The 19,584-nt window shown below is 43.3% G+C and overlaps 1 long non-coding RNA gene across 2 annotated transcripts in view; it reads right to left on the bottom strand.

Annotated features, from left to right (window-relative positions):
• Positions 1 to 338: 338 nt before the first annotated feature.
• Positions 339 to 19,584, bottom strand: part of LOC137542493 (uncharacterized) — a 31,882-nt gene continuing 12,636 nt past the window's right edge. For both annotated transcript variants that reach the window (XR_011025444.1, XR_011025445.1), the window contains exons 3-4: positions 4,138 to 4,200; positions 339 to 564 (exon numbers count right to left, since the gene is read on the bottom strand). This is a non-coding gene — a long non-coding RNA (uncharacterized lncRNA). The remainder of the gene's footprint in view (positions 565 to 4,137; positions 4,201 to 19,584) is intronic.

Below are 19,584 nucleotides of genomic sequence, written 5' to 3'. Positions count from 1 at the left end.
TGATGATTATAAGTCCTTATTTGCAAAAAATAATAGTAATATACCCTCATGGTATACATATTTAAAAAGCCAAGTTTCTAAGGTAACAATAAATGTTGTTTCTTTCATACTATGTCACTTTGTTTTCATTTTACAAGTCTTTTATTTTGGTACAGCCTATGCAAAAATGTAATTGTGTTAAAAGTGATTTAGTTACCTCTGCAGCGGTGCGGCCACCGCTCCCACGCCTGACATCATCGCGGATCTCGCCGCGTCCTCACAGACATCTCCTTCCTGCAGAACAGGTCTCTCCAGGTTGCATCAGAGCAGAGTAGTGCATGCGCGCACCAGGAGACAGGATCTTTATGCTCTGAGGAGGCGAGTCTGACAGCAGTGTTCTGACTCTTGCTGCTGATTGGCCGGGTTTTGCTGGGCGGGTAGTTTGGAATTGCCTGTCTGTATTTAAGCCCTGGTTTGTCAGTGGCTCGTTGTCTGCTGTTGCTGAAACTTTGGAGTGAAAGCTCTCAGACCTTAGTCAGATCCGTGTGTGCTTGATCCGGCAGGACCCCGGGGATTCACACTTAGCTTAGGAAAAAACATATTATTGTATATTGATTTACTGTGTATGACCTTTTACCTAAACCTCTGATTACTCTCTGCCTCTCGATTCTGTACCTTTGCCAATCTGATCTGTTGCTGACCTCGGCCCGACCTCTACTCTGATTTAGCCTTCTGATTCTGTAACTTCGCTCATCTGATCTGTTACCGACCTCGGCCTGTATACTCACTACGATTTTGCCTGACGTTTCTGTACCACTGCCTGACTGACCCGTTACCGACATTGCCCGTACGACCATTCTGTATCTGGTGATAGTCCCTACCACCAAGGGCTATCACATAGGAGTACTCCTGTGTTTTACTGTGCATCTAACACGTGTGATCACACTCTGAATAAAATACTGACTACTGTGCTGTTAGAGCTTGTTCTGATCATCAGATACACCACTGATCATTACAAATTGCCTTTGATTCAGTTTGTGACTAAAAATAATACACAAGACATGGGCCGCAATCCTAAAACTTTCTAAACTCTATTCTACTACTTATCATGGTTAAAATGTTACTACATCCATCTCTAGTAGTTTTGCTAAAACTTTCCCAAATTTGATCATAATTTAGGAAATTACTTTTTTTATGTTGGATGGAGTTTGTCCGTACCTATTTTTTATATGATGTGTGTCCAAGCTTTAAGACACACTAAAATGTATTCTACAACTCGTCTGGGTTAAAATGATACCATATGTGCCTCATTTAGTAACAAACTGATGGTGCACTCTCCACAAATACATTGGACGTTTATAAACATCCAGCTGTCATTAAGTGGTTAAAGTACAACCGAGGTGACATGTGACATGATGAGATAGACATGTGTATGTACAGTGCCAAGCACACAAATAACTAGGCTGTGGTCCTTTTTTTCTTTCTCTGCCTGAAAGAGTTAAACATAACGGCCCATATGCAATTCACTTTTTCACCTCAGTTTTCTCCTAGGAGATAATTTTTCATCTTTGATTTAAAATATTTTTCCAGCGGTTTTTAACTTAAAAAGTACCAAAAAGTAGATTAAAAAGTTCTATCAAAATTATTTTGAGTATTTGCTTGCTTTCTTGTGGCTTCAAATGCATTTTATTGACAAGTTTAAAAATATCACCTAGGAGAAATCTCAGGGGAAAAATAGAATTGCATATGGGCCCAGGTATGCAAGTGACAGTTTCTTTTCGGGTCGGACTGGATCAGACTATAGCATAATGCTGGGGATACACGGTACGTTTCTATATTGTGTATCGACCAGCTGATCCGGCCAGCTGATAATATTCAGCTGGCCCGATCAAGCCGCTCGACCCTCGCCTGCTCGATCCCTGCCAGCGTACAATGGCAGGGAATCGAGCGTTGATAAGGAAGCGGCAGCGGGGACGAGCGGTAATCGATCCGCGCGGACGAGCGTTGACTCAGCGGGGTCGTGGCTGGGGTCGATCCGGCGGCTAATCGAGCCCCTGGTCGACCCGTCTATTTCCAGCATTACCCTCAACGAAAAGTAATTACAGCCATAAAATACTTTCCTGTCAGTAAATGGCTTCTGAGAGCAGGAAAGCGATGAAAAGGGTCAATAATTCATAGATTAGAGCTCTAGCATACTTCAGTGAAGGTGTCATTGAGCAGAGACAATGAAACAGTAAAAACTTAAAAACTAGATTTAAATATAAAATAAAACTGTGGGATATCTAAAAAAGTCATTTTTCGGAGAAGGAGGATAGATACAATTGTTTTTCTCATCAATTTATTTTCACCTCGGATATCCTGTAATAGTATACAGTTGAATGTTTTGTTGTTATTCTGTTGCATATTTCATATTATTGTCAAGCTTATTGTTGATTTTGTATGTACCGTGACCTCAATAAACTGAGTTGTGTTGCTCAAACAAAAAAGAAAAAAGAATAGGATCGGCTGAATAAGATTATATCGAATCAGTAAAAAGTTCACTGGACTCAGTATCAGGAAGGAAGGGCAGAGCCGGAGCTACTATAGCCCCTATTGCCCCAAACTAGCTGTCACCCCGCAGGTTACCACCCAACTTTATTGTGCTTCCTGGAGCCCCTGCAAAGTTTTCAGCAGTGTAGTGACTTCCCAGTCCCGGCTGATGAGCTCCTCCATTAGTTGATAGCTCCACGTTTTCCAGTCTTCATCCTTGCAGGGGCTTCTGTCCTCTGTGACCACCACATTATTCCGTAATAACATGTGCTGGGTCACTGAGAAGGGGCACCCCTGCGAGGTTGCAAATGGGAGTGAAGAAACTAACAAAGGGGTATGCCAGCCGGGACAGGTGAGTCGCTATACTGCCACAAGAGAGCACAATAAAGTTGGGTTGTGAGACCTAGAGGAGCCCAGAAGCTGGCTCAGGGCCCTGTGGGTGGATTTTTCAAAAATAAAGAGCCCCTAATGCCATTTCCAGAGGTGGGAGGGCTGTCAGTGGGGTTCCCAGGTTCATTTTGCCATGGAAGCACAATCCACAACTAGACACTGCCCTGGAATAAGTCTTTGGAAACATTCTAGAGGGCATTTTTTTTCCTTTGAATTTTTGCAGCCAGGAGGTATGTTAGGTGGAAATCAAATAATGAAAAGAATAATGCCTACATGGCTTATCTTGATTGTTTATCAGTATGTAATTATAGGTTTTTAGCTTTAGTAAATATTAGAATGGAGTAGGATGCCCCTTACAAGACATAATGTCATTCATCTAGTGTCAACTTGATGGCCCAAAGTCCTCTATCACTGATGTTATAGTTCCTCTCTGATGATCTCAGTTTCCTAGAGAAGAGTAATCCAGGAATTCCAAAATGGGCAATTTCATCTTTTGAGTGAGGATAGGCTATATAAAACTGATGTCCCATCATTTCGGTGTGTATCACTTCCCCATCTACAACATGTGGAGATTTGTTTTCTGTTTACTTGCTTTAAAGTGGATTCAAGACAAACGTTTACTCATTGCATAGTTGTGTTCCTTTCATATAGTTTATAGGGCATTCCTCAAGCCAAATACTTTTTTCTTTGTTTTACTACTCTAATTCCCTATAAACTAAACAAGCCTTGCCCACAGCTCCTCCAGTACCTTGGCACTCTGAGATCCATGTAGCAAGGGCTTATGGGAGCTCAGTCTGGGCAGGAGGAGGAGGTGTTACTAGCCAGAGATTTCAGAGGCAGAGGGGAGGAGGAAGAAAGAGAGGGGAGTGAAGTTTTCACAGGCTGAGGGGTGGAGATGCAGGCAAGCTTGGCTGTGTAATGTGACAAGCAGAACATGGCTGCTGTTATTGTATCACAGGAAGAAATAATCATATACCGTTGAAGCTGTTTGCAGCTAAACTCTAAACTTTAGATAAGATATATACAAGTTACTTGTTATAGTTAGTTTTTCATTTTGGATCCGTCTTAAGAGCCATGGAACCTATTTTGTCCTGCTATCTGCTGTGCATCATAGATTATAGCAAGAGCATTGAAAAAGGTGGTGACATTGGATAAAAGTTTACTATTTTGCATCAATTGTGAGGCCTAAACTTGAGGACATCCTCATTCAGCCAAAAATGATCAGTTTGTGTCACTAACCTATTTTCTGTATGATGCTTTAGGGTAGGGTCATCAGCTTTAGGTTTCCAGATGTGATTAATGCTGCAGAAAAAACATGATATATTTTAAAGTCAGAATATACTGTACTCACTGATGCTGAAACTTCCAGCTTGCAATTTTGCATACAGCCACTCCAGTTTTCAGGAACTATAAATCATCTTACCATACACAAGTACCATAAATCACTCTTTGCTGCTGCCAAATGCATTTTTTACCAGCCAGAGACTTTCTGGAAAATGAAAAGTTAATAGGTAAGGTTTGTTCTGATATTCTGAATCTGGGCATTCTGAACTGGCCATGTAATATCGGTTCCATAACAGATTAGCTATTGATGAATGGCAGGAAAATGATGTTATTTCTTCATACTGAAGATGTACTCTAATGAGACTTCCCAAAGCAAAGAGAAATAACAGGTCAAGGGCCTGATGCACTAAGCTTCTTTAGTGCTTTTAATGCCTGTTCTGTCTCATGTTTTTAGGTTTTTGCTGACCTCACTAAAGCCCATATGCAATTAACTTTTTTCCTGAGTTTTCTCCCAGGTGATATTTGCAAACTCGCCAATAAAATGCCTTTTTGAGCCACCAGCAAGCAAGAAAATACTCAAAATAATGTTGATAGTACTTTCTTACCTACTTTTTAGTACTGTTTCAATTGCAGAGTGCTGAAAGGTATTTAAATAGAAGATGAATCTCCTAGGTTAAAACTCAGGAGAAAAAGTTAATTGTATTTGGCCCTACATCTCATGATTTATGCCAGGCATACACGGCACGTCCACGCGGATCGATTGCCGCTCGCCTTATCAGCGCTCGATTCCCTGCCATTGTCCGCCGGCGGGGATCGAGCGGGCGCGGGTCGAGTAGCATGATCGGGCCAGCTGAATATTATCAGCTGGCCAGATCAGCTGGTCGATACACGGTACAGAAACGTATCCCCAGCATTACTAACCAAATGCCTAGTACACACCATACAATTTTCTGTTAGATTTTTCTGTAAGAATTTTCTGTTAAGCTCCATCTACACCATGCAATTTTTTGTCTGATTCAATTCGATTCATTGATTCGATTAGATTCAATTTGCCATTGCAAAACAATGGCAAATTGAATTGAATCGAATCGTGATCGGACATGTCCGATTAAATTGGATCGAATCAATGAATCGGATTGGACAAAATTATATGGTGTAGATGGGGCTTTAGATTTTCTGCAGATTATTTTCTGTACAGACTGGTCATTATCTCTGGTGCATTGTCTTCTGGTTATCTCCTGCTGAGTAGAACAATACCTAATTGCTCTGAAGATAGATGGTTAGATAGATAATTTCCGACGACGCATGCACAGGACAGCTGCATGGGGATGGTAGAAGCCACAGATAAGTTAAACCGTTTTTTGTGGGGTTTGCTTTAGTTTCCTCTTTAAGAATGTAAATTAGGGGCTAGAAGATTTTACAATGGACAAACACTGACTAACAAATATATAGATTAGTATTGTAAAAAGTATGTAAACCTTGCAATCAAAAGTAAAGGTAGCCATACACTGGTCGATTTGCCATTAGATCGACCAGCTGACAGATCCCTATCTGATCGAATCTGATCAGAGAGGGATCGTATGGCTGCCTTTACTGCAAACAGATTGTGAATCGATTTCAGCCTGAAACCGATCACAATCTGTTGAGCTGCTCCTGCCACCTGTGCCCCCCCCCGTATACATTACCTGAAGCTGGCTCCCGGGCGTCTTCTCCACGCTGCACCGCACCGCTCTGTTCCGGCTCCATCCCGGCGCTTCCTGTGTCACTCCGTGACCAGGAAGTGCAAATAAAGCGCCCTCTATTTGAACTTCCTGGTCACTGCAGTGACACAGGAAGCGCCGGGATGGAGCCGGAACAGAGCGGTGCAGCGCGGAGAAGACGCCCGGGAGCCAGCGTCAGGTAATGTATACCTGATCGGATCGGCCGCCGCTAGCGACGCGCATCCTACCCGCGGGTGATCGAGGGTAATTTCCCGCACGGCGCGATCGACGGACCGATCCGATTTCGGGAGGAAATCGGATCGGCGGGTGCGTTTAGCGTGAACGATTGGCAGCAGATTCGATCCCAGGATCGAATCTGCTGTCCAAACGGCCGCGAATCGGGCCAGTGTATGGCCACCTTAATTATACTTACCTGTGTCTTTCTCCAGTTTCCCTTTGAAAAAACTCCAAAAAGAAGGAGAAAGCATATCAGGACTTCACAGCTTCTACTGCAGGAGACCGGGCTGCTCTATACTACCATAAGCCATGCTGGAGTGCAGTGGATAAACGTGAGGGGCGTGCTCAAGCCCAGAAAACAAGCAAATTCGTACAACTTCAAAGAGGAGAGGGAAGGCTGGCACTACATTTATTGAAGAAAACAAGATGCACTTACAGTTGCTTGTAAAAGTTGGAATGGGCAGCTTGGTGGGCAGGTACAAGAATCCCCTGCAAATAGCCAGTTTGCACCGCTGGCCCTTGTTCACTGCACATCCTGGCAGGGGGTGGAATGCGGAAATGTGTAGTTGCAGACACTTATACAACCTTGGCGTCTTTGGGTCTGTCCTGTTTCCCATGGCCGGGAGAGTACTGCACAGATGCAGTACTTCTGTGCCTGTGCGAAATGCACCAGGCCACAAGAGCGCGATCGCGAGCGGCGCCGCCTCACACAGAAGCAAAAGATGCCGACCTGGTGAGGGATCGACATCTGCAACGGAGGGGACCCCGGGAGCGGAGCTGCGGCAAGGGGCAGATAGGCTGCCAGGGGCTGGAGGAAGCCCCAGGTAAGTAGATTTTTTTTCAACCCAGACCTGTCCTTTAAGCCAAGCATCTTAACCCATAGTAATACATAGACAAAGGCAAGGTCATCGGTAGTCCTTGTATGGCATATCATTTGAGTGTAGGAAGGAAGGGATGAGAGGAAAAGAGAAGGGAAAGAGTGGGAAGGAAGGAAGGAAGGAGAAAAGGAAAAGACCCCAATGCCTCCACTACCACAGCCCATAATCTCTCATTCACCACCACTTGCAAGCTCCTCTGTGCTCAGCCATCCAGATCAGAACATCAAGAGGGCTGCCTCCACCGTCTCTGCCAGATTATACATGTCTTGACTAAACCAGCATCGGGCAGTCACCAAATAATAGCTTTTAAAGAGTAGCTGTCAGCCATACTATCTCAGAAAAATAAACCACATATATAAGTAGATAAATACTTGCTATACTTACATACATGTTTTGATTTTAGTGATATTTCTACAGTAAAAAAAGAGAAAATCATTCTTAGCATTTCCCATTTTAAGTGTGGCTATTTTGAAGCCAATTCTGATGTCATTTTCTCCCATAGTCTCCTCTGCCTGATTTGCTCGCCCTTCACTATAGAAAGTGCATTGCCTCAGCTTGAGAAATATTGGCCAATCATTGAGGAACAGAGGTGTGGGAGGGGAAAACAGGAGAAGTCTGAGGGGAAGTATAGAAGCAAAAAAGTACAACCCACCATGCCCTGCAACTTCCTTTTTTGTGTACCAAATTTTGTGTTTACCAAATAAGAGTCAGGTACACTGGGTTATGATCATTTATCAACAAAAAAAGTAATATAAATTTTAACTTTTGGATTGCCTGGTTAGCATCCTTATTAACCATTTAATGGCAAGCATACGTATTAAAACGTCATGCTTCAGCCCATTAATGGCAACATGACGTTTTAATACATTGCGCGTTCCCGCCGCCGCCCCGCACGTGTCCGCGCCGCTACCGCCGCCATTACCGTCGGTTTTCCGTGCTATGTGATTGGGGAAGAGGACCGAGCGGTCCTCTACCCAATCACAGTGCCTGGAGTGAATGGACATAACCGCGAACGGCGGCTACGTCCATTCACAAAAACAGGAAATGGTTACAAGTTTAAGAAAGTGTAAAAAATACCCCCCAAGAAAACCCTTGTAAAAAAAATCCGCTTCAAATAAATAAATAGTTGCCTTAGGGACTCAGCTTTTTTCAATCTATGTTTTATGTGGGAAAATGTATTTTACTTTATTACATAGGGGCTTGTAATTATGGCCAGAACAACAAAAAAAAAAACCAACAGAAAAATAGCACCTATATTTTAAAATAATACATTGTCGCCATACATTGTGATAGGGGCATAATTTAAACGGTTTAATAATCAGGACAACTGGGCAAATAAAATGAGTTTGTTTTATCCACTGGAGAATGTTTAATTTTCAAACTATAATGGCTGAAATCTGAGAAATAATGATTTTTTTCCATTATTTTTGTATTTTTCCCATTAAAACGCATTTAGAATAAAAAAATTCTTAGCAAAATGTACTACCCACAGAAAGCTTAATTGGTGGCGAAAAAAACAAGGTATAGATCATTTTCTTGTGAGAAGTTGTAATAAAGTTATTAGGGAATAAAAGGGAGGAGCACTGACAGGTGAAAATTGCTCTTGGGGGTGAACTGGTTAATTGTTTACCAGATAAAACTAAAGCATTGATTTTTTATTTTATGCCCGACAGTTACTCTTTAAAGCCTGGGAGTGCTAAACCTCATCTATTGGTAGCTGTAATGTTTCAAGTGCAATACAGGGAGTAGACCCATACCACAGGAAGGAGACCATAATTGCATTGCATTGCATGCAGAGTTGCTAAAGAAGTAGAGAAACTTGGAAAGGTATATCATTTTTTTTACGTTAACTTTTCCTACCAAGGAGAGGGGAAGCTTTTTTTTAAATGTCACACTTCCTACAAAAACCCTCCAGAGCTGGGACAAGGCTTAGATCCATGCAGTTCTTTTATGCTGGGAATACACGGCTCGATTCTGAGCCATTTAGATGGCTCGATAGATCATTTCCGTAATTCATCTCCCGCCCGATTGTTTCACCTCTCGATTCCGCATTGAACTCAATGGAAAAAGATAAGAAAAACAAGCGGAAGATAAGAGTATTGCCTGCAGAATCAAGCAGTAAATCGACGAGTGGGAAAACTGAGCGGCAAAATCGAGCCGTGTATGCTCAGCATTAGAGGTGATTTGAATGCCCAATTATTTAAATTGTGAGGTCACCTGCCGTGCACACGAAGCACCCACCATAGTCTCTGGGTGTGAAAGCAGTAGTGGCTGTGATTCCCCTCAATTAATACATAGGCCCGAGTATTACCCAAATCTCCTAATCACCTCCTGAGCCTTTGGGAGTGACTGCTGTGCATTTTTGAGGTATAAAAGTGTGTTATCAGCATATAAAGAGATCACCTCAAAGGTTGTGCCTGTACGTATTCCATCATCCTCCAAGAGAAACATTGCCATAGGTTCGATCGCCAAGGCAAACAAGTAGGGGGACATGGGTGCACCTTTGTCTAGTGCCTAATTTCAAATAAAAGGGTTCTGAAAGAACATTTCCTGTTCTGATATGCATATGGATTCTTAAATAGGAGACGAACCCTGCCTATAAATTTGGGGCCAAAGCCGAATTTACTCATAACTGCCCACAAGTACTTCTATTCAACTGTATCAAAGGCCTTCTCAGTATCTAAGGAGGCCAGAGCTTAGACCTCAGCATCTGGCATAGGGGCTGCCACATTTGTAAAAAGCCTTCAAAGATTAATGTCCATACCTCTACCGGGTATAAAACCCGATTGGTCTTCATGGACAATAGTAATTCTAATTGTTTTTTTAATCTAGCTATTTGCGGATGTGTTTGCTATTATTTTTGCGGCAACGTTCAATAAACAGATAGGATGCACTCTTTTCTCTGGGTTTACCTGGTTTGGGTATCAATATACTTATTGCCTCCATCATGCTCGGAGGCAATAAGGAGGTCTCCAGTGCTTCCTTACAGAGTCTAGGGGCCAGTAGATTAGCATACCATTTAAAAAATTCTGCTAGGAGGCCATCCACTCTGCTAGAGTTATTTCTTAACAAATGTGACCACTATCCCCACCAATCCCCACATACCCTGCTGTGCAATGGGGCAAGGTTTTGCTGCCCAGTTCCCACACAAGCCCAGTGCTCATATTGAGTTGACAAGGAGCTCCAGGGAATCCCCACACCACTTTCACACTCTCTTTATTAACCCATTCCGGACCGACGTAGTTGGAATCTACATCCTGCTGGTGGCTGTGCGGCTCTGACAGGACGTAGATTTCAATAATTCACCGCAGCCGCACACTCTCACTGTCCTTGCCGTTCGCGCTGCTGTTCCGTTGCTTCATCGGCTCGCTCTGCTATATCTGTGACAGAAGAGCTTTCATTGGCTCCCGACCCCGTGATTACTGTGAGCCAATCACAGGGCTGAATAGGGAAGAGATGGCTATGGTCCTGAAAGGGTCTAAGTGTGCTTGCACACCTGCATAGATTTAAAGGACTATGGTGATACCCATGCATTTTCTGCATGGTGCATTTTTGTGTGTATTTGCATTTTTCATGCATTTTCTTTTTTCGATATTTTCCCTTTATCGATGGAGTAAAATACAGTATCATAAATTTAAAAAGCCTTATTGGTTTATTACTGTTAAATTAATTGGTTAATTAATTGGTTAAATTTTTGTTAAGTTGCAGTCATTTCCTCTAAATGAAACATCTGATGAACGATTTCAGTTGAAATACGTAGTCATCATAGAGTAGGTATCACGCTTGTTACCAATCATTTGGGCTTCATTTCATCAAGCATTACTGCATTCATTAATGCTGAAAACAGCTGATTTTTCGGAGCATTTAGGAAAGTATTTGAATTCATCAAGGCTATTACTGCATGTAAAGCTGAAATTGCAGAGCAGTGAGGTAAATTACCGACTTGTGTGGTAAATACCTCAACACATGTCAGTAAATGTCAATTCATCAAGATTACAGCATGCAGAAAAGCCAAGTAACCTACTCAATAATTACCGGCGGCTCTGGTCTGTCATAAACAGTGCGGGAGACTGTGGAAGAGCATTCACTCACACAAGCAGAGAGGGATAAGCTATGACTGACAGGAGCAAAAGCCAAAAAAACAGTCCCTGTCTCCTGCAAGTCCCGCTGATCGGATGTTCATAGGTTGTGAAGGCTTCTCGAGAGGGTCCAATTTTTCTACCCCCAGGCAGACGAGCAGAGAGAAGGAACAAAAGAGGTTTCCTCTGCCTCCCTTCGGCCGTTTAACCATTTAGGTTCCTGTTTTCAGATGCGGAGGAGCGGTAAAACCACCGAAACATGGTATGTGTAATGTCTCCTGAAAGTTCATCTAAGTTGTGGCAATTAAATAAAATGTTTAGAAAGACTAATAGAAAGATTCAGAGCGAGCAGAAGCAGTATAACAAACATGTACATTCTAAAGGGATGTCTGGGATGTCTCTTACTATTGTAATGCCCCCACTGCATAGAACAGCGTGTAACAACGCAGAGATAACTCACAATGCTCTGCTGTTACCGAACAGGATTTTGTGAATTGAAGCATAGTATTTTGGTAAATTACCAAACTTCTACTGCACCTGTGAAAACCTTGATGAATTAGCAAAAAAAATTCTAAAATACTGAATGTGGTATTTTCCCGACTTGTTTTTTTTTTTTTTTTTTTTTTATAAAAAAGCCTTTGACGAATTGAAGCCTTGGTGTCAACTTGAATGGAACACCTGCTACTGATAACTGCCTTTTTGTAATCCAGCTACTCCTAGGACTAGAATAGCAATAGCAAGTTATACAAAATGGAGCAGGTGAATGAGGGATGGGTAGGGCAGAAATGTTACATTAGCTGATCACTACCTATTAGCAGGAAATTCAAGCTAATGTACATGTCTTAGAGAGGATGGACTGCATTCCTCAGCAGTAATAAGATCAGACAATTGTACACACCCTGCACAAGTTTATGGTGATTTCCTGAACATTGCCACGTAACCTGTCAGCAGTACTATCACTTTATGTGTGTGTGTCATGATGGTTTGCTCTGGAACAACTTTGTAGGAACACTATCAACAAAGCAAAATCAAAATAAAACACCTGCCAATTTTAGTTAAGTTTTGGTGAAGGTGTTTCTTAAAGAAAAACTATTTCGGACGGTTGGAAAATTTAAAATGCTTACACATAAAATGTATATTTCTACCGAAGTCCACTGTAAATTACTTTTTCCCTATGTTATTGTCACTGCGTGAAGAGTAGTGTAGCAGCACCCTCTATAGTTTCAGTGTTTCGATGTGCCTGGCTAGTAGTCCAGCAGCCCTCTGGAACGATCAGCAAGTAGATAAGGAAACAGCCGGCACCATCAGTAGTAAAATTTCTGCTCTTTTATTGCATATGAGACTCCAGCAGTAATAGCAACGTTTCAGGGTAGCAAACCCCTTTGTCAAGCTCACTGGAAATCAAGATACATACTGACAAATAACAGACCTCTTTATATAGTATACATGGTTGGCAGCGACCAATAGAATTCAAAACTATCAGCCCCAATCATGATGGTCCTGCGCTAGTGGACCTGATGGGGAACTTAAATGCAGCTGCCACGATAGGCTGCTTGAATATGGAACCACCCACCTTGTATATTCCCCACTGTCCGGCCAGCCTCCGTCCCCCTTGGTCCGCCGGAACTCGCAACAGGTACCGCCCTGCACGACCAGCGCTGCCGGCGGATTCCCTATGTGGATACACGCAATGGGCGGAGCTAACGCTCCGTCCCAGCGTGACTCGGCGGACTCTAAGGGGACGCCAGCGGCTAAACAGCCGCCGACGTCACCAATGATGTAAAGGGGGAGGGGGAGCGGCGCCGCCAGCCAATCGGGAACCTCCCAACTCCTACCCAATCCTAAGCGCGTGGTCGTCGCCTGGCAACCATGACTAACATGTAGCCAGTGCGGCGCCACTATAGTATCAAAACAATACGTAAGCATACCATAATTTATCGTAAAAATACAGGCTTCAATCTCAGCATCAGAAAAAGTATCAAGGCTAGAGAGAAGACACATAGCGGAGGAAAAGGAGAGGAAAAGTTTAAAGAAATAGTACATAGCAGCTAGGAGGAGAGAAGAGGGGGAAAGAAAGGGGAGGGGGAAAAAAAGGTCAGCTTAAATGTACACAAGACACAGCAAGTTAATCAGATCTCACAGAGACAATATATAAACTGCCCAACGGTCCAGACTATATCACACTAAAACATATCAGATACATAGAGGCTGGGCACAATGGGCCTCCCAGAGGAAAACAAACAACAATAGTAGCATCTATAAAAAGGGTAATAAATCAAGTTCCCTATTAAGTCCTCTTGGCTCCATCGTGTCCAGCCTCTTGATCCAATACGCCTCCCTCCAAAGTAATTTTTTAATACGGTCACCTCCTCTCCTAAGAGGCTCCACCCTCTCTACGACCATAAACCTAAGCTGACTAACATGATGACCCATCTCCACAAAATGGTACACCACCGCCTGGTCCATGAGTTTCTCTCTAATAGCATGCTTGTGAGATGAAATACGTTTTTTGAGTTTTTGTGTAGTCTGACCAATATAAAGTAGCCCACATGGACATTTCAAGGCGTAAACTACATAGTCCGAGTCGCACGTATGCCAACCTCTAATCATGATTTTAGTACCCTGATGGGGATGGGACAATGATGGGCCCTTAATGACCGAGCTACAATGTACACAATTAAGACAGGGATATGTCCCTCTCCTTTGTGTTTGTGCAGTATGTCTATCAACTTTAATATCAGCATGCACCAGGCGATCCCTTAATATGGGGGGTCTTTTGTAGGATATAAGGGGAGGATTCCTAAAGTGTTCAATCTCAGGGAAGCTATCGGACACCAAGTGCCAATGACGCTTAATGATCTTAGATATACCCAAACTATGTGTGTTGAATCTGGTCACAAAAGGGATACGATTATGGATCTGCTGCCTATTTCTCTGTCCTACACTCTGTGTATCTACTCTAGTACGCGCCCTCTGTAATATCTCAGTGGGATACCCCCTACTCTCAAACTTATTTTGCATTTCATCTAGTCTGGTCCCACGTACAGCCCCGTCCTCAACAATATTCTGGATTCTCTGAAATTGGCTAATGGGCACCGACCTCCTAGTAGCCCACGGGTGGAAACTCCCAAAATGGAGAAGGGAGTTCACATCCGTCGGCTTGACATAGAGATCGGTACCCAAACCCTCACCTCTCCGGTAGACCAGTGTGTCTAAAAAAACTCACTTGTTCAGGTGAAGCATGTATAGTAAGCCGTATGTGTGGGCATTTGCCCATCAGCTCAGAAATAAACATTTCCAGGGTCGAATGTGGCCCCGCCCACACGCAAAAAACATCATCTATATATCTATGCCATTGTCTGGCGTATTTCTGAAATAGTTTACTGGTGTACACGAACATCTCCTCGTATACCCCCATAAAGATGTTAGCGTAGGACGGGGCCACATTCAACCCCAATGCTGTGCCCCTAACCTGTAGAAAAAAATCACCATCAAATCGGAAATAATTAAACTGTAACACAATCTTCAATAGGTCACATATAAATCTAACCTGTGGACCTGAGAAATCTGATGCTGTTTCCAGCATATATTGCACTGCCTCTACACCCCCATCATGAGGGATGGAGGTGTAGAGGCTCTCTACATCCAGCGTAACCAACAAACATGGGCCCTGTAGAGGTTCCATGTTACGGATGATGTTCAAAAACATTTGAGTGTCTCGCAGATAGGATTTAAGCCCCACTACATACGGTCTAAGTATGTGGTCCAGATATTTGGATAATGGGGAGAAAACTGACTCCACCCCTGCCACTATGGGGCGACCCGGGGGATTATCTAGCCGTTTATGTATCTTGGGGCAGATATATAGTACCGGGGTGATGGGGTGATCTTGTATAAGAAATTTGGCCAATTTCTCATCGATAACCTTGGCCTGCACGGCCATAGATGTTACAGTACTGATGCGTTCTTGAATATTGGCCAGTGGATCCCTATCCAATTTTTGGTAGGTAGATGTATCGGAGAGTTGTCTTAAGACCTCCATCCGATACATACTAGTATCCATCACAACAATTGCCCCGCCCTTGTCCGCTGGCTTGATTGTTATGGATGGGTTGTCCGCCAGTTCTCTTAAGGCTAGTTGCTGTTCCTTAGTAATATTTCTGCGAGTAGCAAAACCCAAAAAACCAGGGTTCCTGAGAAGTGTATCAACCTCTTGTTGAACTTTCTTGGTAAATACATCTATTATCTGGCATGATGGTGGCTGAAAATGACTCTTAAGTCTCAAGTTAGTATCCTGTAGTTGTAACATATCCGTATCCTCCTCATTCATAGGTGCTGCATCAAATGTTCTCGGCGTAGAGAAAAAATATTTAAGTTTAACTGTGCGAAAAAATCTTTGTAATTCTAGATCCACTTCAAGCGGATCAGGGGCATTGGTGGGTGCATATGATAGTCCAAGGTTGAGTGCAGAGGTCTGCACGGGGGACAACTGACATGACGAAATGTTCACCACAATCATGGTCTCCGATACGCCTGGTGGCGTCTTGGGCGTAATCTGCCTCTTATTCCCTCGTCTCTTATATCCACCCCTGCGTTTCCTCCTGCGTTTGATGCTAAATCCGATGATAGCTCTTGTGAAGAACTTGTGGCATTACCAGAGGAATCTGGCTGACTTCCCACCGGACATTCGCCTGGTCGATCTCCTGGTCTACCCCGGTGCCGCCACTTGAGCTGTAGCAAATACGTTAAGAGTAGTGTAGCAGCATTCTATTGGTCGCTGCCAACCATGTATACTATATAAAGAGGTCTGTTATTTGTCAGTATGTATCTTGATTTCCAGTGAGCTTGACAAAGGGGTTTGCTACCCTGAAACGTTGCTATTACTGCTGGAGTCTCATATGCAATAAAAGAGCAGAAATTTTACTACTGATGGTGCCGGCTGTTTCCTTATCTACTTGCTGATTGTTCCAGAGGGCTGCTGGACTACTAGCCAGGCACATCGAAACACTGAAACTATAGAGGGTGCTGCTACACTACTCTTCACGTATTTGCTACAGCTCAAGTGGCGGCACCTCTAGATCAACAACATGGAGGCTGCAGAGGTGGAATCCCTTATCTTCTCCTACACTCCGGAAGAGACCACTAGAATCATGGCTCAAGTTTCTAAAGAAGTAGCATTCCTTAATATGGCAGATGACAAGGCCATCAGGAAGCAGATATTCAAAGTCGCCAAGATGCACATCACCTTTGAGCTTCACTCAAGGACACTTTCAGAGTATCATAGGGTTAAAAGAATACCGAGAGGTATGAGATCCAACGTGGCGCCAATCATGTTTCCGACGGACAAAGATTTCTGCCTGAGATGGTCCCATATCTGGAATAAAGCCTCATTCGATTCAATGGTACTTACCATTGAAAAGATAAATGAGGAATTACCAAAGCTCGACATCCAACGTAAGGAGCTCAAAATGAAATTACGACAACTTATACCAGAGGGGGAATATGAGGCATTCCTGGTGGATTTAACCGATAGTTTGGAAAAATATGAAAAACAGATACAACTTATAAAACGGGATAAATTTCAGAGAGATGAGGTGGACTATAAAACTGGCTTTGTCTATAATTGGCAAAGACCAGGACCAAGACCACATCCCCCACGTAGACCGAGACAAGGGGGTAGACCAGGAGATCGACCAGGCGAACGTCCGGTGGGAAGTCAGCCAGATTCCTCTGGTAATGCCAAAAGTTCTTCACAAGAGCTATCATCGGATTTAGCGTCAAACGCAGGAGGAAACGCAGGGGTGGATATAAGAGACGAGGGAATAAGAGGCAGATTACGCCCAAGACGCCACCAGGCGTATCGGAGACCATGATTGTGGTGAACATTTCGTCATGTCAGTTGTCCCCCGTGCAGACCTCTGCACTCAACCTTGGACTATCATATGCACCCACCAATGCCCCTGATCCGCTTGAAGTGGATCTAGAATTACAAAGATTTTTTCGCACAGTTAAACTTAAATATTTTTTCTCTACGCCGAGAACATTTGATGCAGCACCTATGAATGAGGAGGATACGGATATGTTACAACTACAGGATACTAACTTGAGACATAAGAGTCATTTTCAGCCACCATCATGCCAGATAATAGATGTATTTACCAAGAAAGTTCAACAAGAGGTTGATACACTTCTCAGGAACCCTGGTTTTTTGGGTTTTGCTACTCGCAGAAATATTACTAAGGAACAGCAACTAGCCTTAAGAGAACTGGCGGACAACCCATCCATAACAATCAAGCCAGCGGACAAGGGCGGGGCAATTGTTGTGATGGATACTAGTATGTATCGGATGGAGGTCTTAAGACAACTCTCCGATACATCTACCTACCAAAAATTGGATAGGGATCCACTGGCCAATATTCAAGAACGCATCAGTACTGTAACATCTATGGCCGTGCAGGCCAAGGTTATCGATGAGAAATTGGCCAAATTTCTTATACAAGATCACCCCATCACCCCGGTACTATATATCTGCCCCAAGATACATAAACGGCTAGATAATCCCCCGGGTCGCCCCATAGTGGCAGGGGTGGAGTCAGTTTTCTCCCCATTATCCAAATATCTGGACCACATACTTAGACCGTATGTAGTGGGGCTTAAATCCTATCTGCGAGACACTCAAATGTTTTTGAACATCATCCGTAACATGGAACCTCTACAGGGCCCATGTTTGTTGGTTACGCTGGATGTAGAGAGCCTCTACACCTCCATCCCTCATGATGGGGGTGTAGAGGCAGTGCAATATATGCTGGAAACAGCATCAGATTTCTCAGGTCCACAGGTTAGATTTATATGTGACCTATTGAAGATTGTGTTACAGTTTAATTATTTCCGATTTGATGGTGATTTTTTTCTACAGGTTAGGGGCACAGCATTGGGGTCGAATGTGGCCCCGTCCTACGCTAACATCTTTATGGGGGTATACGAGGAGATGTTCGTGTACACCAGTAAACTATTTCAGAAATACGCCAGACAATGGCATAGATATATAGATGATGTTTTTTGCGTGTGGGCGGGGCCACATTCGACCCTGGAAATGTTTATTTCTGAGCTGATGGGCAAATGCCCACACATACGGCTTACTATACATGCTTCACCTGAACAAGTGAGTTTTTTAGACACACTGGTCTACCGGAGAGGTGAGGGTTTGGGTACCGATCTCTATGTCAAGCCGACGGATGTGAACTCCCTTCTCCATTTTGGGAGTTTCCACCCGTGGGCTACTAGGAGGTCGGTGCCCATTAGCCAATTTCAGAGAATCCAGAATATTGTTGAGGACGGGGCTGTACGTGGGACCAGACTAGATGAAATGCAAAATAAGTTTGAGAGTAGGGGGTATCCCACTGAGATATTACAGAGGGCGCGTATTAGAGTAGATACACAGAGTGTAGGACAGAGAAATAGGCAGCAGATCCATAATCGTATCCCTTTTGTGACCAGATTCAACACACATAGTTTGGGTATATCTAAGATCATTAAGCGTCATTGGCACTTGCTGTCCGATAGCTTCCCTGAGATTGAACACTTTAGGAATCCTTCCCTTATATCCTACAAAAGACCCCCCACATTAAGGGATCGCCTGGTGCATGCTGATATTAAAGTTGATAGACATACTGCACAAACACAAAGGAGAGGGACATATCCCTGTCTTAATTGTGTACATTGTAGCTCGGTCATTAAGGGCCCATCATTGTCCCATCCCCATCAGGGTACTAAAATCATGATTAGAGGTTGGCATATGTGCGACTCGGACTATGTAGTTTACGCCTTGAAATGTCCATGTGGGCTACTTTATATTGGTCAGACTACACAAAAACTCAAAAAACGTATTTCATCTCACAAGCATGCTATTAGAGAGAAACTCATGGACCAGGCGGTGGCGTACCATTTTGTGGAGATGGGTCATCATGTTAGTCAGCTTAGGTTTATGGTCGTAGAGAGGGTGGAGCCTCTTAGGAGAGGAGGTGACCGTATTAAAAAATTACTTTGGAGGGAGGCGTATTGGATGGACACGATGGAGCCAAGAGGACTTAATAGGGAACTTGATTTATTACCCTTTTTATAGATGCTACTATTGTTGTTTGTTTTCCTCTGGGAGGCCCATTGTGCCCAGCCTCTATGTATCTGATATGTTTTAGTGTGATATAGTCTGGACCGTTGGGCAGTTTATATATTGTCTCTGTGAGATCTGATTAACTTGCTGTGTCTTGTGTACATTTAAGCTGACCTTTTTTTCCCCCTCCCCTTTCTTTCCCCCTCTTCTCTCCTCCTAGCTGCTATGTACTATTTCTTTAAACTTTTCCTCTCCTTTTCCTCCGCTATGTGTCTTCTCTCTAGCCTTGATACTTTTTCTGATGCTGAGATTGAAGCCTGTATTTTTACGATAAATTATGGTATGCTTACGTATTGTTTTGATACTATAGTGGCGCCGCACTGGCTACATGTTAGTCA

Source organism: Hyperolius riggenbachi, chromosome 12 (genome assembly GCF_040937935.1).
Source record: "Hyperolius riggenbachi isolate aHypRig1 chromosome 12, aHypRig1.pri, whole genome shotgun sequence".
In the NCBI taxonomy this organism is placed as follows: domain Eukaryota; kingdom Metazoa; phylum Chordata; class Amphibia; order Anura; family Hyperoliidae; genus Hyperolius; species Hyperolius riggenbachi.
The sequence above is the reverse complement of the archived record's forward strand: the minus strand, read 5'-3'. Positions and strand labels throughout refer to the sequence as shown.